The sequence below is a fragment of the Pseudorasbora parva genome, chromosome 22 (assembly GCF_024679245.1).
Source record: "Pseudorasbora parva isolate DD20220531a chromosome 22, ASM2467924v1, whole genome shotgun sequence".
NCBI lineage: Eukaryota > Metazoa > Chordata > Actinopteri > Cypriniformes > Gobionidae > Pseudorasbora > Pseudorasbora parva.
The window spans coordinates 21,574,609-21,599,721 of NC_090193.1; the positions used below are offsets into that span (position 1 = coordinate 21,574,609).

Sequence of the window (25,113 nt, forward strand, 5' to 3'; positions counted from 1 at the left end):
TCATTGTTGTTTTCGACTTTATGTAATGCACTTCTCACTTTAGAATGAGCAAATCTATATTATTAAGCATTGTGAAACTTTTTGCCCCAGTTTATGTTGAAATGCGTGTTTGGCACTTCACAGAAGGTCAGATAATGCTGAACATCCTTTGTAAATGCACGACTCACTAAAAAGAAATCACGTGATACCGCTTTTCACATTTCTAGGCCATTCGCCATTTATTTCACTTTATGAGGAGTTGATGAGTGAGCCTTAATTCCCAGGTAAAGGCACTACAGACTGTCCATTGTGCTGAAGCTGTGGTGACTCCCCACAGGGCTCTGCCTCATCACATGGTTTGAGTTATGCTGCTCTCTATGCTTCTGCCTATTTCACCAAATGACTTCAGACAATATCAGGAAACCAGCCAATCAAATCGGACTGCATTCCCAGAGCACCACTGGGCCCGGCTCCAGCTCTCTCTCTCTCTCTCTCTCTCTCTCTCTCTCTCTCTCTCTCTCTCTCTCTCTCTCTCTCTCTCTCTCTCTCTCTCTCTCTCTCTCTCTCTCTCTCTCTCTCTCTCTCTCTCTCTCTCTCTCTCTCTCTCTCTCTCTCTCTCTCTGTCTCTCTCTCTCTCTCTCTCTCTTGTACACTCCACATATACATTCTGGTGTTGAGTTTCACTGTTTATAATCTATCATGCTGTCTGGGAATTCTTTGTTGTAACCAACCTTAATTATGATTTTTTTTGGCAACAAATGCCATCTGTGTTTCTGTGAGTTTGTGAGCAAAAAGTCTTTTTTTTTTTTTGGTCTCTACAAGCTGATGATCACAAACTCTCCCATTCTTCAGACTTGTAGGATGAATAATTGATATGAAATGCATTAAGCTGAGCTTGGAGTGCGTTTCTTATGTACGCCCTTGTTTATATAAGCACCTGTGGGTCTTCACGGCAGTCATACCACGGCCTTGTTCATTTGCGTGGGCCGTTATTATATACAGTGTCTAATCGTGAGCACACAGCCCATCCATAACCTTCAGCACAGTTAATGCAGCGCACAACAAATTCACTCATTAATCTTCATTGATTTTAACATTTAGACTCTCAGTTCTGTGGTGACCTCACTAACAGTCTGTGCCCTGGCAGCTCTCTATGGAGGTAATATGTAATAGGAATACCTTTCAATGCTGTTGTATTGATTTATGGAATAAGCCTCTTCTTCTGAGAAATCACTGTTATTGGTAATGTCAGCGGAGTTGAGCCGAAAGTTACGTGGAATGGCATTATTTTGTCCAATTTATTAATGTACTTTAAATGTTTTGCATTCATTTCAAATATTTGAAACAGTATTGTCCGCCAAGTAAAGGTTATGAGACTTCCCAAAAACATAATTAATGCCATTTTTTAACAATGCCATCATTGTTTTGGGAAGTATTTTTTAAAACTTATTGATTGTGTAATATCACATGTTCAAATTGCAAGGGAAATTAGAACTTTTTTTATGGTTATATCATATGACATTTTTAGAGTAATTTGTGAAACTGAAAACAGTATTAAAGTTTTTCAGGCCATATGCAACCAACGTGAATACATATAGTATTCTAAATGATGCTTTCAAACCAAAATTTTATTTTTTGTGGATACTCAAATATGCCAAGTTTTTGTTGGGCTGCAAATGAGTGCATATACAAAGGCCGTCTGGACTCCAGACTAGCTGTTGACTTGTTATCATGATGCATTTCACAGCAGGACAATTTATCCTGTATCAGATTTCTCCCATGTCTGTGCTCATTGTAAACAAATGCTGATCCTAGTTCAGTTTTCCTCTCCGAGCTGCCTTCTGAAGGGGAGAATGACACACTGCTCTACATCCCTCTGTCTGGGAGCTTTTGTGTGGGATTTGACATTGAGCTGGATTAGGCTATGCCTGGGGAGAAAATGCATGTGTGTGTGTTTAGCATGTTCACTGTGTCAGTTTGCACATGGGATCATGCTAATCTAACGTGACCCATTAGAAAGGGGAATGTGAAATGCCATTAAGCCAGTGGTCAAAGGGTTAACATGAAGGTATTTAGTATCTGGATCACATCAGGCTTTTGAGGCTGTGCCCTTACGTTCCACATCCATTTTTATTGTTTACACAGGCAATTTTCAGTCGTGGTGCATTTCGCATATATCAAACACAATTTCATTTCATATATTGTAGGTTTTTATATGGCCGGCTGATAGATTTACGGCAGTGTAAATTAGCTGAAGGGGAGTGGTGGAGGCCTCAGTGGGTAGATTTCATGTGGAAGTGTTTATTTCCTTTTCCTGAGTTCAGTTTAAACATCTGTGTTCTTCAGGAGAAAGAGAGGAACCCACTCTGCTTCCTATCACAGTCTGTGAGCCGGAACAACTTAAAACAATAAGGAAAGCTAGCCATTCTTTCAGTGCTTCAAAAAAAGGAAGGGACAATAAATGAGTGAATGAATAACCAAATGATCTCAACAGCACGTTTGTGCATCCACCTATGGTTATGCAACAGTAATTTGTTTACCTTACTATTAAGGCAGGGTTGCCCAATCCTGTTCCTTCCTGCAAAGTTCAGCTCCAACCATGATCAAACACAACTAAACAACTAATTATGATCTTCAGGAGAACTATATAATTACAGATGTGTGTTGGATCAGGGTTGTTTCTGTACTCAGCAAGTAGATATCCAGTAACATGACTGGGCACCCCTGCATTATGGTGTAGCGCTTAATGCTTTAATCAAGGTCTGAATCTATGATATTTTTTATTATATAATATATAATATATCCATTGATTTGTCTTATTAGCAGCTTTGAATCAGGTGCCCACTGTAGAGTTGTGTTTTTATGTGGTATTCAAAGTTAGAGAGGGATCCAGCTTTTCTGATTTAGTTCGGAATGTGCCACTATTCAGGAACCGTGAATTTGTACTAGAGATAGCAAGAATCTGGACAAAGAGTTGTATATCATGCTTGGATAGGAAACTTGATTTTCTTGATGTTGTGGAGCATCTGTATGGCCGAGTCTTTTGTTGTTGTTGTTGTTGTTGTTGTTTTGTTTTTTGCGATGGGGGTTAGAAGGGATAGCTAACCCCCAAAAATGTATATTACCTCATAATTTACTCACCCTCAAGCTAGGTATATATGACATTCTTCTTTCAGAGGAATACAATCAGACTTGTATTAAAATATTACCTGGCTAATCCAAGATTTATAATGGCAGTAAATGGCAGCCCATATTTTTAAGCCCAAAAAAGTGCATCCATCCATTATAAAAGTACTCCACACAGCTAGAGGGGGTAAAATTATTGTAAAAAGTTAAAAAATAAACGCGAAAAAAAGTAAAACACTTTCTTCGTAAGTTGAATACGGAAGGCAGTCTGCCGGAAGATAGATATTTAACTTTATAACTTGTTAAATATGGATATTTTTCTTATAAAAACCCACTGATAATTTCAGAGGGTCTGTATAGAATGGATTACTTTTATAATGGAGCAATGCACTTTTTTTGGTCTTCAAATTTTGGGCTGCCATTGACTTGACATATAATAATATAACTCTAATTGTATTCGTCTGAAAGAAGAATGTCATATACACATAGGAGGGCTTGAGTAAATCATGGGCTAATTTAAATTAATTTCATTTCATTTAAATAAATAAAATTGGGTAAACTATCCCTTTGAGTTAATTGACCTGGATGCCAATATCATTGATAAGATGATGAAACCGAATGTTAAAACACACCAAACAAAAAGTCTTTATATATAGTAAATCAACAGGGGCTTGGCCTTTTGCTACCTCAATCATGGACATTTTTTATAATATAAGAGGCAAGTAAGGGGAATTGGTTACACTAGTGTTTGTACAGAACGACCGTTCCAGGGCAAAAGCGCTTCCCCCCCCCAAGCTATGTGTATCCACAGGGAGAGCTTCCATCCAACTGGGCTAATGGGGTCTTGTGACTGATTTGTGGAGGGTGCCGTAAAGAAATTCTTATTCACAGATCAAACTGGATTTGACTGTATCTGGATCAGAGAGCATTTTACAAGGGGACTTGTGAGATGGCTGCTTTTCTGAGATCTCCCACTCTGCTCTCAGACTCGCAAAACTATGTTGCTTTCTTGCTTGCTGCTTTAAAAGCTGACTCACATTGTGTGATGCATGACAGAGCAAATTGTGCTGTTATTTGTTTAATAGTGCAGAAGTCACAATTACGAGAAAGTCACTACTATGATATGCACAAAAATCTTCTGTTTTTTCTCACATCTGTATCTTTATATCTTTACAATTCACACGCGACTTTGTAGCTCTCAATATGATTAACTTTATTTCTTTAAAAAAAAATGTGTATCACACATGGACAGTTTTATTCTGTCGTTGCTGTCTGTTGTGTGTGTGTCTGAGAGAGTGCTGGAGGTTATAATGATTACTTCCATTCATCTGAAGCCCCGGTTGCCAAAGAGATGAGCAAACATTGAGCTGAATGTCAGAAACTCTGGGCTGGTGTGTGCTCAGTGATGTGTCAACAGCTTACCTGTCTCAATCGAGGTTTCTGGGGAAGGCTTGGGCTGGCTCTTAGATAAAACTCTTTAGTCTTTGTTTTGCCTGTCACTTTTCTCAAGAAAACATGCACATTGAGGCAAAACAACTTAACCTGTGAAATCTTATATCGCTTTACTCTCATTCTTTTGTTATCTGGTCTTTTTTTTCTGTGTTCGGCTGTTTTTCAGTTTTTCAGTTAAATCTGAGCTTAAATAGAACTTTTGTTTATTGTTAAAACAATCTTTTTGAAAAGTTTCTTTCACCTTTCGGTCAGTAACGCTGCCCCACGTTTCACAACATCACGGTCAAGGCATTCAGCAAGCCATGCAAGTTTTGTTAGTGCTTACTGCTTATGAAAGAAATGTTTTGCTCCAATTTTGCATTAGTTATGCACTTAAAGGGTTTCTTTACCCAAAAATGAAAGTTCTGTCATTTATTACTTTTTTGTGTGCAAATTCAACCATACGCTCACTCTTACGTACTAGAGCACGTACGCACATGCGCACTCTTCAAAAAAGGTGCTTTAAATCTCTTGACAAACTAAAAGACATAAATTAAATAGGTATGTATTTGAAACAAAATGTATAGATCAAGATAAGGATTTATTAAGTCCATGTCATGCAAACAAGAAACTATCCTTCTAACCACAGCTCGAGCTGTCTTTGAAACCAGACAAAATAATGAACAGTGTAGCACTTCCAGGTTCTACATCAGAACGCCTGCTTATTATTGGCCGACGATGTTAACATGATGCGTGTGATCCTGACGCAGGTGCTGGCCAATAATGTGCTGGAGTTCTGACGTTGAACCTGGAAGCGCTGTACTGTGTTTACAACAGCGAGCGTAGGAGAATGATGTGGAAGAGAAGAGATTGTTAAATAAATTCATTCTTTTGGGAGGTACAAAAAGTATTCTTGTCGCTTCATAACACATGGATTATTTTAACAATGTCTTTACTACCTTTCTGGAGATGCAATGACGTTTCTGAATGCGGTTCAGAAACCTCTCGAATTCATCAAAATAACTTATGTAATAGATGAACGAAGGTCTTATGGTTTGGAATGACATGGGGGTGAGTAATTAATGACAGAAATACATTTTTTGGGTAAACTAATCCTTAAATTGTCACAGCCTGTCTCTTTTTGGCCAGGGAAGATCAACTAGTCACATATGAACTGAATGAAAGTGAAAGATGTGATTTCTGAATCAGCAGATGCTTTGAATGGCAAACAAGCTTGTGGTGAGTGATGACTGCTAGAACATTGCGCTATTCCTGGAAGGCTGAATAAATCCGCATCTGTCAGTTGTGAATCTGGGAATCAGTTTCAAAAGGGTGCATGGGTTTCATCGGTTTATATAGTCAGATTTATAGCTGAAATCTGGACTATCTTGCAGTCATTGACAAATGAAACTATTGTTTAAGGATATAAGAAATTATAAAAATGATTCTGATTCGATGAATGATTCTTTTTCAAATTTCGAGGAAGAAAGAAAACTGAATGTTTGGAAAACATTTGTTATTGCATTGGCAGCGTCCCTGCTTTGGAATCACACGCTACAGACTTGGACATTGATGAAAGTTGGAACAACCCAGAGAATATCTCCTTTAGATAATATTATTCTAAGTGACATCTGTGAGAGACTATGGTTAGTGCAGAGAAACACGATTTGAAAGTTTCTCCTGCAGGGAGAAACGCTGCAGAAACGTACTTGCGCACATCAGATGTTCTGATCACCCATGCATAGCCACAGCTCTGCTGTCGTTGCCCTCTTTTCTCGATGATTTTCAGAGCAGTCTCTCACACAAGCACTAAATTGAACTTAACCTCGGGATAATCCTGACCTGGTGCGAATAGTCACCGGTTCCCTATATTCCAGAAGTCACCAATTAGCGTTTTGTGGTTCACGTGAACACTCAGCCACTTGATTTTCTTTGTCTGGCTTAAATGTAAAGTTTATTTAAGTTAATGATTTCTCATTAATGCTTTAGAAACTACCATTGCTTAGAATATTGGGAAAATGCTATTGCTTTGACATTTTAGTATTCATACAGTGCACATTGCTTATAGCATACACGCCATATTTGCTGCTAGATTTGATTATCTGGACGATAAAAAAATGTATAGAGTGGAACTTTAATCGAATACCCTGTTATATTCGGTTGTATTATGCTTCATCATCCCAGAGTCTCTGGAGAAGTTGCTGTGTGTCCAGCACGTTGTGTTTTTCCAGCACGGTTCTGTTCAGCCGATGCCCAGGGGTCTGAATACACAGATCTCATTAAAGAAGAGGCCTTTTCTTTCTCTGCCTCTTCTCGTACGGCCTTATTACTGAAAGAGAGACTGCAAGAAAAAGAGTATGGGGTGTCTCTCAGAGAGTTCGGAGGGGGGTCAGACTAGTTCAAGAGGATTTAGACAGGCTTTTATTGTCAACAATAGCAGACAGACAACACACTGTGCCACCATGAAGTCCGAAATGGTCGGCGGCTGCCCATGGATCCTTCTTTGGTGCCTTCTCTTTTTGTGCTTTTCTTGTAAGAGAGCCTTGCTTGAGCTAATTACTTTGCTCCTGCTCTTTTCAAGCATGTTTTATTCCAGAATGCATTATTTCAAATGTAAATTAATGTGACCTACATGTATGCATTCTGTTTTGTTCTCTGGTTTTCTGTAGATAGGCCCAAAATAATCATAATATTTCTTCAGGGTCAAGAATAGTGTTTCTTGATGCAAATGGATATCATATTGATGTTTTTAGCTTTGTATAATCAGTATTCTCAAATTAGGAACTGCAGTGTCTGGCAGTGTTGTTGTCATTAACTAAAACTATTAAAAAAACTTGCTTGCAAAGGAATTTGGTTTGGCGTCAGAGACTGATGTTTCTTAAACAGCCACCCAAGCACACACACACACACACACACACACAACACACACACACACACACACACACACACACACACACACACACACACACACACCCGTGGAAGGATGCACCCCGCTTTGGGAAGGGAAAACAGATCAAGCAATTACATTTAATAACCATATGTTAGTATTTACAGAAGGAAGTCAGAATCTCTCCCACAGCAACCCCTCCCGGAACGTTCTGCCTTTTTATATAAATAACTTTTTCTGCACATTTCAGTTATTAAATCAAAGAAATCCAGCTGCGATCGCTTCTTTTCCCACTTGTCAGTTACTTTGTTTTTAATTAATTTCTCACATAGTAACACTCCGTACTTGCTTTCCAAACAAATCAGATCTTCTGGTAGAATTTCGAAAACCTCCATCTCCAAAATAATCGGTGTGATTCAAAACACTTGTGGTGCCGAATGTAACGACTGGAGCGTGTCGATGTCAAAACCATCCTGATGCCTTTTGTTAGCGTGTTTATGGTGGGACGGGGGTTGGGGGGGGTTGACAGTACGCAGCTGTTGAGGTGAGGCTGCCATATGTTTACAGTACGATTTATCCTGACAGCGATGGCCACTGTACTCGGCATCTGCTGTCATTGTCCCTATCTTTGTTTTCAAAGAAATGAGGGACGTGTGCAATCTTGTACTAGTTTATTAGGTTGGATTCCGTGTAGTTCTTTCCTTGTTTGTGTCTTTTTTTGCTGTGTGCGAGTGTGAGAGAGTCGTACCTCTCATCAACACCTTTTTAATTGCTTTCTTTCACTGTTCATCTTCATTAATTAGATTTTACATGCTGTTCCGTTGTGTCTCTGGCTGACTCTCTCGCTATGGTAAGAGACGTCATGGTGTTGTGATTTGAGTGGCATTTATGTGGCCGTGTGAGCTCAGTGCCGTCCCAATTGACAGGGTCAGAAACACACACGCGCGATCACGCACGCACATTGTCTGTTGAGATTCATCATATTCTGCCTGCAGTAAGTCAGCAGGGTAATTTCTCTCTCTTCTTTGTCATCTACTCGCACACTCATTGGTCCGATTTGTCATATCTGTGTTCATTTAATTTAATTTTAAGCCTTGGCATGAGTAATTTTTCTTTTTTTTTTAGAACAAAATAAATAACTTATAATATCCTTAATCTTAAAAAAAAATGAAAATATTCTTAAAATGTTGGGCATAAATATACATTTAAAAACATAGCCTACATAAATTTAAACATAGAAATATCAGTGAAAACATGATCACGCTGACGTCCAATGAAAATACAAAATTGCTTTAAATATCATTGTACCACCCAGTACTGCGTTCTCACTTTCTACTCTGCCCATCTCTCTTCCTCAAACTTTATGTCAGAAAAGCGTGAAGATGAGGGAGGTGCATTTAATGTTTGATGCTATTCTTAACCCTTTAATATAGCAGTGTCAGTTTAAATTAGGCTGTACGGCACTGATTTACTGGCATAGCCTGTAATTGCATCAACATCTTTAAAGAAGGCCATTCCTTGAGTCTGGTAGCCATTTTTTTGAATCTGTACCTCTTGCTCTCTGTAGATAGTTGGGCGGGAATAATTTATGCTAAGCTAAAGAGCTAAAGTTGCCTTGCGGTGCAGTTGGTGTTTCTGTCTGTTTTTCATTTAGGAAGGTTTTTTTTCCTGTAGCGGCATGCTTTAGACCTCTTCTCCTTCATTACAGAGGGAAGGAAAACAAAGTTGTCTTCAGCACCTCTGAGAGGAAGTTAGGAAGAGGCATGACAAACCAATTCTCTCCATCTGTCGCTTTTTTGTGGTTGAAAAAATAGTTCAGACTTTGAAGTTTTTTTCTTCTTAGGTCATTGACAAAGACGGAGACAAATTGTGATTTTTGGGAGTCACTGGGATTAGGGAGGAGAATTTGAGGTTTTTCGCACGTGTACATTTCTTAAATCTTTAGAGGTCATTCTCAAAATAGGTTGACTTTTTAACTTTTAAAATGTGTATTTAAAAAAAAATGTAACAGCTGGCATCTTTACTAATCTCAGGGTAAGGGTTTCTTCCTACGGACTACTTGATCCAATTCACAAATCTGAATGATTCAGTCATTCAATTCTGGTCTGTTTCTCACACAAAGCTATTGTATGAAGACTTGAAATATATGTATGGACTTTTATAATGTTTTTTTGGTCCATTTTGGAGCTTCACAGAGGTGATTGTTATGATCTGTCTATACTATGTCATATAATGAAGGAAAAATTAACGGTATGACATGAGCGAGAAATCTGAATGTTCAGTTTTGATTTGTGAGTGAATACCTTTCTACTGCTTATATTTTACCCTCTCTCAGCATGTTTTGTTTGGAAAAGTTTACATTGACCTCATCTCATTGGTGAGCTGCACTGCATATACACGCGAATACTTTTTCCTACATTACCTAATTGAATAAGTCCTGCTGCCAGGTATTGCAATTAGATATCTCTGTGGAGTGCATTGTCCTCATTTGAAAAGTGCAGACTGCAGCATCTCTCCTTCACTTTCTTTTCAGCGCTTTATTTTCTCCGTCCCCATCGCATGTCCTCCTTTTTTCCCTTTTTCATTTAACTTTATCCTTCCCCTCTTGAACACTGGCATCCTATTTATAACTTGTTCTGTTTGTACATTAAAGGGTTAAGATTCAATAAAGATTCAAACGGTCATGAATCAGCGGATTGATTCATGATTTGGATCATGTGTCAAACTGCCAAATTGCTGAAATCACATGACATTGGCGATCTGAATCATTGATTGATTCACGGATTCATGACCGTTTGAATCTTTATTTAAGGTTTGAAAACAAACGCGGAAAAGAAGACAATGCTGAATAAAGTTGTAGTTTTTGTTATTTTTGGACCAAAATGTATTTTCGATGCTTCAAGAGATTCTAACTAACCAACTGATGTCACATATGGACTACTTTGATGATGTTTTTATTCCCTTTCTGGACATGGACAGTATAGTGTGCCTACACTTAGATACGCTGTTGGACTAAATATAAAATATCTTAAACTGTGTTTCGAAGATGAACGGGGGTCTTACGGGTGTTGAAACGACATTAGGGTGAGTCATTAATGACATCAATATCATTTTTGGGTGAACTAACCCTTTAAGGAAGGCCTCTGTTGGAGCCTAGAGGTTAGCACATGTGCTCCAGTCACATTGAGCCTTGGCGCACATATGGGAAATTCAGGTTTGAGTCCTGCCAGATTTGTGTTCATTACTGTTCAAATCTCTTTCTCTATTGGAGCTCTGGCCTAGCGGTTAGCATAGCTCTCCAGTCACGCTCAGTGTTATTTTGGTATCATTTAGATACTATTATGGGTGGCTCAGTGGGTAGCACTGTTGCCTCACAGCAAGAAGGTCCCAGGTTCCTTTTTGTGTGGAGTTTGCGTGTTCGGCCGGTGTCAGCCTGGGTTTCCTCCGAGCACTCTGGTTTCGCCCAAACAGTCAAGAACTTGTTTTTTTTTGTTTTCGTTGTTAACTTCAATAATCGTGGTCACGTTGAGCTTTGGTACTCATATGAGAAATTCTGGTTTGACTCTGGTCTGTGTTGTGTCCAAATCCCATTTTTGTCTCATAATTTCCTATAGCTTAAAAACTGCCAGTAATAAATTAACTATACCATAATTCAATAATAGCTTCATAATCTTTTTTTTTTTTTTTTTTTTTAGCTTATTTTATTTATTTTTCTGTAATATTGTTCTGTCAATAAATAAATTAAAATAGGCCTCTTTTAATTTGCAGAAATGTAAAAATCCATATTTATAACAATGAATAATGTAGAGGTTTTTAAGATATTTAAAGGGCTATAACTAACAGTCAATTTGTTAGTACTTTTTCTGAAATACACCCTGAGTAAAGTTCAAGAGCTGAGGTGGGGAAAAAGTTTGGCATAAGCTGCATTCAATTTAATACTGTATGCTGACTCAGATACTGCAGCGCTTGTGAAACACAGATGCTGGGAAAGTTTTAAGTCCAGTCAGAGACAACATGATGAGCCCTTTTCTGCTGTTTAGCCCTGACCAATGTCACTTCCTCAGTATCATTTCCTGATTCCTTTACTTCCTACCTTTTTTTGTTTATCATATCTCTTCCTCTTCACTTTTTGCTGTGTGTGTACAAGACTTTGTTTCTGGGAAAATCTTAGCGTACTTTGTTTCTTTGAGTCAACACCTGATTCTGAGGCGGGTTAGGAGGACGTTTGGCTTCCAAAAGCAAATAAATGAGAAATGGGCGACTTAAATATCCATAGTGCCATAAACTTCTCATGACACCTGTTTGCTTACCGAAGAGCTCTAGAATGTTCTACTGGATGTTTATGCGTATCCATGCCCTCTGTTTGCTCTACGCGCTTTGGAACTTCAGGAATCTCGTCTAACCAGTCTCTTCTGACATTATCTCTGGGTTTCTGGCCTGCTTTGTCTGTTGTGCGTAATAGTTCAATATATATATATATATATATATATATATATATATATATATATATATATATATATATATATATATATTATATATATATATATATATATATATATATATATATATTATATATATATATATATATATATATATATATATATATATATATATATATATATATATATATATATATATATATATATATATATATAATATATATATATTCCACTAAATTCCACTGGCTGATAATGGGGAGTAGAATGTGATGTTGCACTGGCACTGACCTGCACTACTGTACATTCAATCCTGGAAACCAGAGATTACGAAACCGCTCCACTAGCAAAACGTGGACTGACTGTATATTTAACACACCTGCTCTCTGGGCGGGACCTGTCAGACAGGTTGGGGTGAAACCGACACATATTTTCATTCTACCTGTTAACAGGTGCAGGTAGATTCAGGAAGAGAACCCTTTTTGTTTAAGTGCCAGAATGACAGCTTCAATTCAACACATCAATTGCTTTGCAATTTATTACACCATATGTAGATGTTCTTTGTGGGTTAGATGATCGTGTAGAATGGATGCCATAACCTTAGACCTGGAAATGTATTTAATTTCAATAATTTATTTTAATGTAATTTATTTGTAACAATTTAATTTAATTGTATTTTATTAAAATAAAAAAAGCCCAGTTCATTCACTATGGAACCAAACAGAGATCAAGTTAGAAGTACCAAACACCTCCACGTTTCCCCTATTTAAATACAGTTACACGAGTAGTTGAACGATCAAGTATGGTGACAAAATAAAACGTGGCACGTTTCTAATCAGATTAAAAAGAAGAAACTATAATGTATGGCGGAATAGCACTTCTGAGAGTACTTCGGCTCGCCGCAGTAAAAAGTCCCGGCCGAAACATCTTCCCTCACATCTCCCTATTGACAGAAATGAGAGAGTGCAACTGTATTTTATTTTGTCACCATACTTGATCGTTCAACTACTCGTGTAACTGTATTTAAATAGGGGAAAAGATGGAGGTGTTTGGTACTTCTAACTTGATCTCTGTTTGGTACCATAGTGAATGAACTGGGCTTAGGGAGCTAAGCTAAATGCTATCAGATCATCACCGCGCATCAGAGAGATTAAATGCACACACTGAGACGAGAGAGGTATGTATCAACTCGTTTTAGTTAAGGGAATAACATAGTTTAATATGAAAAAGTGGTAAAGTAACCCTTTAAAGCTACACTGTGTAACTTTTTTTAGTTTATTCTTAGCTAAAAACACTTAGTTCTTTCAAAAATATATGTGTTCATTAATGTATATTTACTTCTTTCAAGTAATAAAGTATTCTCATAAGTTTATAATATGTCATTGAAAATACATACAGGTGAGGGGTTTGAATGCCGGTCGCCATGTTGCCCCTCCATCTTGAAAGTACATTAGCCAAAGAGGGACATACCCATAAATTCAAGCTTCGCCTTTCGCGTTTTATCACTCGATGGCACCGTGTCTAATGTGAAGAGGGGGGTTGCCATGTTAATCTTGGACTAAATCAGCCACCGTAGGAGTCAAAACGAAATCAGAATTGAGAGGAACAGAAACTATTATTCACTGGATGGTCATATACCTATCCACCGCTAGATGGGGGAAAATATCACACAGTGTAGCTTTAAGCTTTGTATTAGTAGAAACCTGGGACTATAATTGAATGATCTTTTCTTTTTTTTTTTTTTTTTTACTCCACTACATTTCTATCTAGGTCCTCGAAGTCGAAAGTGGTTTCTGTAGCAGCTTTGAAAGTCAGTGGATGATTTTTTCCTTCTTTAAAAGGTGTTTGCATTTTTGCGGAAAGCCTATCAGTAATCACTGTTGTAGGATCACATGAAGTTCAATGATTTCCCATTTCCCAGGAGAATATCAGATGTGTATCAGTGTATTGATCGATGCATTCGGCCTTAAAGTGACAGCAGCTTTGTAAAGAGCTTTGTAACATTTTAAGTTTAAGTTAGCCGTATGCTAGTATGTCAGATGGAGCATCACTGACTAGCTTAAACCATGATAGTGTAGTGTGCATTTATACAACAATAATACTACCTAAAAGTGATAATTTAATTTTGATACTTAAGTACTTTTAGATAACAAATACTTCTGTACTTTTACTTAAGTACAAAAAAGGGGGAACAACTTTCACTTGTAACGGAGTAATATTTGACCAGTAATACTTTTACTCAAGTAATGAAGTCCACCTTTGAACTTTTCAAATGAATTCCTATGAAAGTTAAGCTTCCAAAGGCTGAACACGTGCTGTGAATGTATGCTGCGGCCGCACTTACCTCAGCTCTCATGATGAATGTAATCTGACTCCTGCTGCGTTTGTGCCGTGACACTCATTCGGCTCACACTATATTAAACAGACACATTCAGTTTTTAAAGGAAGTGTATGTAAAATTGTGGCCAAAACTGGTACTGCAATCACTATCCCCTCTCCCCTTCCCCCCTGACTCGAGGTTGCCAGATAGTCTGCAGGATCCAGCAGGAACGTTTGTAGGTGCAGCTGTGGTAAGAGCAGAGCTGGCAACCCGAATGCCGAAACACTGCTGACTTCATGATTGGTAGATAGGTGGAGGGTGGAGCTTCAGGCCAAAACACAACATGTCAACATCCACATCAGTTGAGAGCTGCAACAACAACTTTTAAGTGACAATATCCTGGCCGGACTACTGTTGTCAGCAGTGCCATTTCTAGGCATAGGCAAACTAGGCGGTCGCCTAGGGCGCCAACAGCTGGGGGGCGCCAATGAGCCCCCGCCCCAACAAGATTTTTTAGTTATTTCATATATATTTTATTATTAATATTTCGTACTTTTGCTATTTCAAGGCATTATGATTAGTTGCGATAATTGGAGTGAAGTCGCCATGGTGATAGTGGCGCTGCTGTAATGAAATGAGATCATGTAGAGGGCGGCGGATAGCTCACTTAATGTAACTGGAGTGGATGCAAACACGGAGGCGATTAACATCAAACAGATCGCACTTTATTCCCCGCTGAACTCTCATCACAAACTCCCTTTCTGTCCACAGCATTACTTAATAAAACAAAATAACTGACTGTTAGCAACAGAAAACAGAAAATAATCTCCACACATGGGAGCTCAAGACTCAGTGCGCACATACACAAAATGCAGACTTCGTTTGCAGGGAGCGCGCGCAACTCTTAAAGGGGCCACACTATATTTCTACTCGTTACAGCGTGCTTTAGTTTCATCATCATGAAAAGGTCAAAGCCATCAGGGGCTCCGTATCGTAAAAAGAAAAAAGAGGAAATATAAAAAAAGAAAGCGAAATATACAGGTATGTTAGCCTACTTATTGGTTAAGTTACTTGTTCTCTACTAAGCTGGTCGCTCTATCATAACGTTATAGCAGTTCATTTGAATCATTTTTTTTTTTTTACATCAGAGATAGCTGTTTAGTGTAAATTGATCAAGTAGGCTAATACTGTCATAACCATGGGCCTCACTAGGCCCTTTTTTATGAACTTATGCATCAGCCCCCCCAAAAAAAATATGTGATTAACCTTTAAAACATATGAAACTGGCGTGAGGCTTCGGCTACGGCTTCGCCCCGTCTTTTAGTCTTTGTGTTCTTCAATCCGCAGCGGCTCCGAGTGACATGGTTTTCAAGCTATTGTTGTCTAATTTTTTGGCCTTCAGAACATCTTAAAATACACATATGTAGTAGATCATAGAAATCAAAATTTTCTAGGGGGAGCATGCCCCCGAACCCCCCAACATCTGTGATCTCAGTGATAATAAACCTAGCTACATTACTCGATTAATGCATGTACAATATGCCCATGAAATAAGGAAGTAATATTTACTTAATAAGTTGTAGTTTAAAAAAAAAAAGGGGGGGGGGGGGGGGGGTTGCAACAAATGTGACATATCACGGTCATAGTGACATATCAGGGTCATTCTATGATTCATTGAAATACATTTCTTACATACAGTTCCTTTAATTATAGTGTCTGTTCTCTAACTGAGCTAAATTATTTTATTACTATGAAATTAAAACAATGGTAGGGGCGGTGTGATCCAGTGATCCAGTAACGGTGGCTTTGGGAGTAGCCAGGGCAGGAAAGCAAGTGCATTCTGGGAGGTGTTGTCTTTCATCCACATGAGCCAAAAATACATTGTATGGGTTTTTTCAGTCTAGAAGGCACCAAATTCAAAAATAATTTCACATTTCTACTACATAAATGACCCAGTTTAAATACACATTCATCTTCCCAGTGCTGAAGTACCCCTTTAAAACTGTCATAAAACGTCACCATGCGGCCAACATAGCCATATAATTATTATATTTGTAATATTATATTATATTTTTTATACTAGTTTGTATTTGAAGATCTTTTTCTTAAGAAACTCTTAGTCCTCCATTTTAATTGCCTAAATGATCTTTTGACCCTTTTTTAAACCATTAGATTAGAGACTGAAACATACACGAATGTAGTGATTGTATCACATTTATGTGTTTTGTAAGTCACTTCATTCTTCATAATGGGGTCAAGCATAATTAAAATCACTGAAATATGAATCAGGGCTTTGTGCAGGTTCAGGACATTAGCATACTAACAGTGCATAATTTCCTGCAGAAAATAAATTAAGAGAACCCCCCCCCCCCCCCCCCAATGATTCCTCCTAAGTGATAATATAACTCAAGAACATCTTTGCTTCTAGAATCCAGAAGGTTCTGTATTGTCAAAAGACAACAGCACCACCATTACATCAGCGCATATTTTCTTTGTAAACCCACCCGAGTGGAGGCTCAGATATTGATGTGAGGAGTGGACAGTCATCGGTCACATGATTTGAGGCTTTATGGGCCACCAGAGGGTCTTAATGGACTCATACACTGATTGATGTCTAACAGCCTTTCCTTTAGTAAGCCTTGGCCAATGTTGCACAATGTTTCAATGTAATTGATTTGCATTGAATGTTTCAGTGTAATGCAACAGAATACAAAGCACAATTATAATAAATTATAATAATTATTTTTATTAATAATAAAACAAAACATTTATTTACAAGCATTTACATGTATATAATTTTATTTAAATTATTTATTTTATTTGATAGCATATCTACTAAATTTCAAATGTTTTTTGGTTGTCATTATTGACCTACATGCTGTTATTGGTGCATCATTTCTTCTATTGTGATGATAAGACAAAAATCTACAAAAAGTGAGACCAATTTACTCGTTTTAAAAAATAACGGGCGTGCAGGTTTGTAAAGAATCTGTTGCAATGGAAATAACAGTGATAGCTAGATGTGCAGATTGACACCGCTTGAGGCGACTTCCATTTTGTGCACCAAGCGCTGGACTGTAGACATCCAAATGGTGATGTCATGCCTTTTAGACACAAACAGCCCTATTGTAAAGCAGAGCTGAGAAAATTATATTATGTTGATTTTCCTTTCTCATGTCTCCAGACCATGAATTTGTGGTGCTTTTAATTGTGAGTTTTGCTTTGCAAGTCCCATGCAAGAAGGTTTATTTTAAGTGAGATGTTTTTTTGTGGACAGGCAGGAAAATCTCTGTAGGGTTTTTAATTCATTTAAAGGGGTCATGAACTGCATTGTTTTATGGTGTTTCCTGGGGCGAACTTATATTAGAATGCTTTTTACATCAAAAATTGTCATAATTTAGAAATAAAAGGCATTTTTCCTACCCTGAATTTAGCCCTCTGCTCTGAATGCTCTGTTTTAAGGGGCGTGTCCACTGTGACACTTCAGTGTAAACGCCCACTGCTGTGATTGGCTGAAGTGTTTCCGTTTGAAATAGTATTACTCTCTCTCTTAGTGAGTTTTTACTATTACAGCTCTCATGGTTAACTAATTGTGGAAAGTGTCTCATTACAGTTAGATATATGGCATTACATTTAGATCACTGTCATAGATTAAGATCGATCGTGGCATGAAAGTTTGCAGAGATGAACATTATAGCCGATCGCAGACACATGTTCAGCGCATGAAAGCAGGATCTCGTCATTGCAACTCAGCTTCTGTACACTAACCAATGCTTTCATCTCCTCTAACTCCTCTGATATAGTTAAGAGATTTGTTGAATAAAACGGGAGTCACTGATAAACGCTTCACTGTTTGATTGACAGCTGCATCCAATGATTGCAAGGGGAGCTTTTTTTGATCACTTTCTTTGTAGAATTTAATCACCGTTAAATAACTTTCATCCTACTAAGAGAAACCACGCAATTTGACGTTTAGTCCCTGGTTTAATTTAGTGACACACAGACAAAGAACATCTGACTGTACATGAATGGTTACATTTCAGATCAGACATTAATGAACACAGTTGCACATGTTGCATTACTGTCGAGTCTAGGCAGTCTCCTCAACAGCATGTTTATGCTTGGTAGCTCGATCTGGTTTAACACTAGGCTGTTACTTATTCTATAGCATCATATCATGCATGAATCAGTGGGCGGGGCTAAACAGGCAGTGATGAAGTAGGCGTTGATCTTCTTCTGCAGAGGCGGTGCTTGTCTCCCTTTGACGTCATAGATCTCCAGTCGTTTGCTGGGCCGGGTGTCAATAAAAGCTGTTATTGGACTAACAAGGAAGTTTTCAGTTTTAAAACTTAAAGGATATTATTAAAGTTTGATGACCTTATATTTCAAAAGCTCAAGAAAAAAATTGATCTCTCGGTTCATGACCCCTTTAAATAAAAAATTAACATTTTCTACTATAAGGTATGAGGCATTGTTCGCAGGACTGTTTTGACCTTTAGATATTATAGTATTTACTCAATGCAGATGACTGCAGGGTGGATTCCAGTAGGCCAGTGTAACGCATGCAGGCAGCAGCTACACTCGTTTGAACCGGAGGAGGCCGGTCAGCTGCCCGCTGTGTGTTTCCCCTCTCTGATCCAGCAGCAGGATGTGTGCAGTAAGCCTTTTCATCCCTTCACTGGGCTTGTCTGTCTGCCTGCCGCCCGTTCTGTTGGCTCTGTGAAGCATGAATCAAATGTGTGCAATCATAGTGTGTGTTGTGAGCAGCGCAGGGCGGCTTTTCCCTGGAATACCAGAGGCAGAAATGTTTAGTTTACCTGTCCTACTGTGGTTTCCTTCCCCAAATGTCTGTGTTTGTTGCCTTGAGTTTATTTAGAGCTGTTCTGTGCTTCACTAGAACTGTTTGTTTTCATATGGTGACTTTTTAACAGTAACACGAGGCTCTTTTCCAGCCTCTGTAATGAGTCACATGCTGCTGTCTGCCTGGAGATACCCATGTGTCCATCTCCTTATTAAGTCTTTCTTTTTTTCTTTCTTTCTTTCTTTCTTTCTTTCGTTCTTTCTTTCTTTCGTTCTTTCTTTCTTTCTTTCTTTCTTTCTTTCTTTCTTTCTTTCTTTCTTTCTTTCTTTCTTTCTTTCTTTCTTTCTTGCTTTCTTGCTTGCTTGCTTGCTTGCTTGCTTGCTTGCTTGCTTGCTTGCTTGCTTGCTTTCTTGCTTTCTTTATTATTATTATTTTTCTTTTGCACCTTTTTTGTGATTTTGTTTTTTTCTTTTTTCTTTCTTTCCCTCTCATTTCCCCTCTCTTTTTGTCTTTTCACTCTCTCTTTCCTTTTCTGTCTTCTCATTATTTTCATTTTGCTTTTATTCCTTTGCTTTTCTTTCTTTCCCTTGTTCTTTAGTTTGATCTCTTTTCCATTTTACTTCTTTCACTTTTTGTTTTATAAAGATGACAATATCAATATCGACTTTTTATCGATATTTATTGTCTGCCACTTTAAATCCTCAAGCTCTGGGAAAAAAATTCTAAAAGTTTTTTTCAACTACATTGTATCTCTGTCCTGTTATCATTATAGTTGTGGTGTATGATTCTTTTATAATTAAAGCTATATATTTATAGTCACTATAATAGGCTATAGTTTTATAGTTATTGTTCTTGGTGTGAATAGGCCCTAACTCATTCTTCTGCTGTATGTTTCTTAGTATCTTCCCTTACAAATTTGTTTTCTTGTGCTTCTTTCATTCTTTTCTTTCGCCCTTTCTTTCCTTTCTCTTCTCTTGTCACTCTTAACACTTAAGTGTGTGCTGTGGTGTACAGTAAGTACAGTAAAGTGACTCTTTGTTTTTACTACTGGGCACATGTCATAGAGCTTATTGGAAATGGATACTTTATGAGCGAGGAGGGGATGGCATCACGATTGCTCTTTGTGGTGTGTAATGTAATTGACGTGAGCGCATGAAATGCAGAGTGTGTGTGTGTTTGTGTAAAATGGGAGTGGGAGAGATCATTAAGCTGTCAGGCCCTTGAGCAGAAGGCAGTAGATATTGCCGCCGTAATTCACTGGGGTTGTGGATTGGTCTACTCTGTAGGTTCCCAGTGGGAAAGCCCCTTAAAGCAGCATGCAGGCTATAGTTTAACTGTATGTATATGGGTGTGTATGGTAAGAGGTTGTGAGATCTCTACTTTCTGTTTAACAGAAAAGCCATTAATTGCTGTGTTTTGTCTCACTGCTGACATATCACATATACTCATTCTAGTGTGTTTGGGTCTGTTATTAAATGCTGGGTTGTTTTAACCCATGTTTTGAGTCAAATATGGACAGACCCAACCTTTTGTTTAAATTTTGAAATGACAACAGTTGGGTTTGTCTATATTTTACCCAAAGGTGCATGTAAGTGAGTGTATCCTCCTTGTGGTGTGTTTAGGTGTTTTGTCATGTTGTGTGTGTGTATGAGAGCGTCTGCTGTTGCTGGTGTGCATGCTGTGTGATTGATGCGCTGCATCCTCAGTAGTGTCTTCTGAAGCTATTTGTCTGTATAATCTTCTCCTCCTGCTGTCTCTCTCTCTGTCTCTCAGAGACCCAAATAACACTCAACATCAGCATAAGAGTGCATCCTGTTTTTGAGACTTAACAGAGCACAGTTTATTGTGTTTTGATTGGGTGTTGTTTGGGTGTTTTCTGATCACCACAGGATGTCCGATTTCAGCTAGTGATTTCAGACCTTTGGATCCTGAAAGGAAAAAATGGAAATTTAAAGGAAATTTAAACTTTCACAAGTTATCTTGCTTTTTACACTTTTTGAATTTGTCTGTCTTCCTCACACTCTGTTCTGTTTTTATGCCTTAAGCCCGGGACACACTGCACGATTTTCAGCTGTCCCAAAAAAAGATTGCCATCGTGAAACAATCTTAGCGATTTCTGTGATCGTGGCTCTTCATCGGTGGTCCTGTCGTACTGTGAGAGAGGTTCAAAGGCGGCTGTTGTCACTCTTGAGACCAAAGATAGCCTACGATCATTTCTGACAGTGTTAGAAATTCATTGTGATCAGTGCACAGTGTGTTTGCTGCTACGGCCTATCTACAGACCAGCCAATAAAAATGCGACAGGGCCATAAAACTTAAAGGTCCCGTTCTTCGCGATCCCATCTTTCAAACTTTAGTTAGTGTGTACTGTTGCTGTTAGAGCATAAACAATACCTGTAAAATTATAAAGCTCAAAGTTCAATGCCAAGCGAGATATTTTATTTAACAGAAGTTCCCTTTCAAAGTCTAATGCGAACGGCCGGTTTGGACTACACCCCTGCACTTCCTTCAGGAATGACGTCACTAGAACCGTTTGTTGACTAACCCTCCACCCACAAGAACACGCAAAATAGGGGGCGTGGTCTTGTTGCTCTCCCACGTGGAGAAGAGCGCACATTCATCGCTTGCATCTCACTGTTATGGTAAGAGGCGGGACCTTTCCGGGCAAAGTGGGCTAAGCTGCTGTCCAATCACAACACGGGAAGCGCTGGCCCAATCAGAACTCGTTACGTATTTCTGAAGGAGGGACTTCATAGAACAAGGAAATCATCAGGCCGTTTTTAAGACAGAGAAAATAGTGGTGTACAGATAAGTAAATTGTCTGAAAAATACTGTGTTTTTTTTACACTCGAAACATGAACTCATGTTATATTGCACACTGTTAACATAATCAAAGCTTCGAAAACACGCAAAGAACGAGACCTTTAAAAACGCGTACCTCAAGCTCTTTTCCCTTCCTTTTTCGCCACGTCCTCTTTTTTCAGCAAACTATAACTGCCAAAGTGGGATTAATTATGGTCCTTTTGTTTACCACTAGCACATATATAATATCTTCTGTGTGCGGGCTAATTTGCGGTGTGATGTGTTGTTTTGCTAATGGTGTGAGTTTGGGGTAGGGCTATCTGTGTTTTGACCAATAGCAGACTACAAAAGTAAAGAAAAAAAAGTTTGTTAGCTGAGAATTAACCTTTTTTTTTTTTTTTTTTTACACAAACCTGTGACAAATCATTACAGAAAGTTTCCTATTAACAGTATTATTAACAGTATTTTGCACTTCATCTTGAACTTTGTCTTTACCTCTTTGTCTTTTGTATATACTTTTGTTTTCTTGTCTTGTTCTGTCTCTATTTTTCTCTCTTCCTCTCAAATGGCCATTCCAAGAACACATGGGGATCTGAAAAACAGGACAAAGTGAGTTTTTGAGGATATATTTTTAGAATATGGGCTGTAAACAACTAATTAGTGGGCACAAACTGGCATCAAAACCTGCCTGTGCCAGATGGGCACATACACCCCTGCAGTCGGGACGGTGTGCTTGAGCCGACCACCACCCACGGGGGGATTCTTACCCACACACCTGTGCTTACAACAGTAATGTTAGGTTCATACCTGAAATCAGACCATTTTAGATGTTTTAACATAGTGAATTAAGCTCCACTTAGTCACACATGAAGGCACTATGATATAAGTTAAGTTTCTGAATGGGTCTAAAAATTATTCAGCATCAAAGTAATTTATTGTGAAATGATGACAGAATTTTTTTCAAAGAGTTTTTTGTTATTTTTATATTTTGGTTTCACTGAGCTTGTTGCAGTGCATTCTGGGATAAATGTGGCCTCTTGTCATTTTGGTTTCCCTTTGAAAAAAGGGTGCTGTACTTAACTTACTGCCACTTAATCAGCGCCAGATGCTGTAGATCATACAACCTCCATGTGCCTCACCACCTTAAATGACACACAAATGTGCACTTTCTACTTGCTACGGTTCCTCAGATGAAGAGTGCAAGCAATTAACAGCTGTAATGAAAGATACGTTGTATGTCAATACCTCTAGACTGAGAAATGTAATTATTTTTCCTTTCTTTGATCATTTGTTTATCTTTGTTATCTTCCTGCCTGATGGAGAAAAAATGAGAAAGAGAGCAGAAAAACTATCACTCAGAAGGAAAAATCTATCACTCAGAAAGAATAACAAGTTAGACTAGAGGACTGGAGGAGAGCGAAAGATGTTCCGGAAGGAATGTCAGTGTGTTTGTAGTGCTAATGATCTAGCTGATCTCCTATAGTCAAAGCAGACAGTATTGATATTATCTTTTGTTAAAAAATGTTACGAGCTTGGGCCCGGCTGTGAAGGAATACCATTTTGCATGCCAGAGTAGTAATGGGTTAGTTAAGACTAATGGTGCTTGTCCACTGCTTGCTAAAGTTCGGTACGGCTCACATTTTTGTCACTTTTCCACTGCATGGTGCGGTTCGGTATGGCTCAGGTTGCTTAAATAGTACCACCTCGGTTGAGTTTCCAAAGCGTGCCGTACCGATACTAAAAAGTGACTAAACACATTGCTAAATACAAGATTGGCTTACCCTTGTGCCCTTGTGCATGATATTCTATATCATTCTATAATCCCGACCACTTTAAAGCGGGGCTAACGGCAGTGGAAAACTAAAGCAAGCCGAGCCGAACCGAATTGTACCACGCAGTGGAAAAGCGAAGCGAGCTAAAGCCCAATTTATACTTCTGCGCCAAGTGTACGGCATAGCTACATCGTAGGCTGTACGGCATAGCTACGATGTACCCTGACGTGCACCCCTCCAAAAATTTAACAACGCATCAATTCTATGCGGACTGCAAGCGTTGTGATTGGTCTGTTAGAACCCCTACCCATGCTCCCTCTGCATGCGCAAATGCATGGTGGCATGGACAATGACGCAGAGGTATAAAAGAAAATCGACGTGTAGTCCACGGAGTAGAGGCTGCAGGTCCGACGCAGAAGTATAAATCAGCCTTAAGCCAAGCCGTACTATACTAAGCCATATAATAGCATTTTTTTTACTCTATAATAGGCCTTGTGGAGTATGTTTATGATGGATGGATGGACTTTTTTGACTTCAAACTCAACAGACCCAGTCACTGCCATTTATAAGGCTTGGAAGTGTCAGGATATTTATTAAATAAAACTCTGATTGTGTTCATCAGCAAGTCATATACACCTAGGATGGCTTGAGGGTTAGTAAATCATGGGGTAATTTTCATTTTTAAAGTGAACTACTCCTTTAAGAGTCTAGCAAATACTTTCACACTGTGCTAACTATATAGACTACCGTTGAAAAGTATGGAGTCAGTAAGATTTTAAAAATAATTTTGAAACAAAGCCTCTCTTTTGCTCACAAGGCTTTAAAATTTTATATATTAATATTTTATATATAAAATCAATCTTACTGTTCCCAAACTTTTGCATGATTGTTATAGTTATACATCTCTCTGTTAAAAACCTCTGTTTACTGTGTGTTCTGATGTATGTTCTGTCTGTGATTATGTTGCTTCCCGCTTTCATCTAGCTTTTTATGCAGATTTAGTCCAGAATCTACTTCTCAAATGAACAGAAAAGTGGGACTATGGGAATGAGTACAACTGATATTTTACCTCTGAAAATAATAACATTTTTCACACACTGCAGTGGGCGAGGCAGATATTTCACTTTACGATTTGCAAGATATTTTCTTTTCCCCTTTTTATTAAAAGTATAATGTCTGGCTTTCAGTGGGCTAAAAGCTTTTCCTTTGTCAGGGAATGGCTTAACTTCCATCTTTGGGAAGTTATGGCTTTGTTGCTATTTCACGTCAGTGGTAATGTATATCCGCCATTTCTCTAGCAAGGAAAGCTCTTAGTAAGAGTTTAGGGGGAAGCCCTTTTCAAACCGTAAGCCAAAAAAACTAAAAAAGAGCTTGATACGAGTAGCCTTTTATTAGACTAGTTCAGTGTTATGATATCCCAACAGTATCCATGAGCTGAAAAGTTAAAGTCAACGTTAAATTTCATTCACAACCCATTTGTTGTTCTAATCTGATGCATTTCCAATTAAAATGATATATTCAATGAGAAAAAAAATAGATGAAAAGGTGACGAGCTGAAA

The 25,113-nt window shown here is 38.3% G+C and overlaps 1 protein-coding gene across 7 annotated transcripts in view; it reads left to right on the forward strand.

Annotated features, from left to right (window-relative positions):
* Window positions 1-25,113, forward strand: part of magi1b (membrane associated guanylate kinase, WW and PDZ domain containing 1b) — a 156,904-nt gene that overhangs the window by 1,200 nt on the left and 130,591 nt on the right. The gene's annotated exons all lie outside the window — the stretch shown is intronic.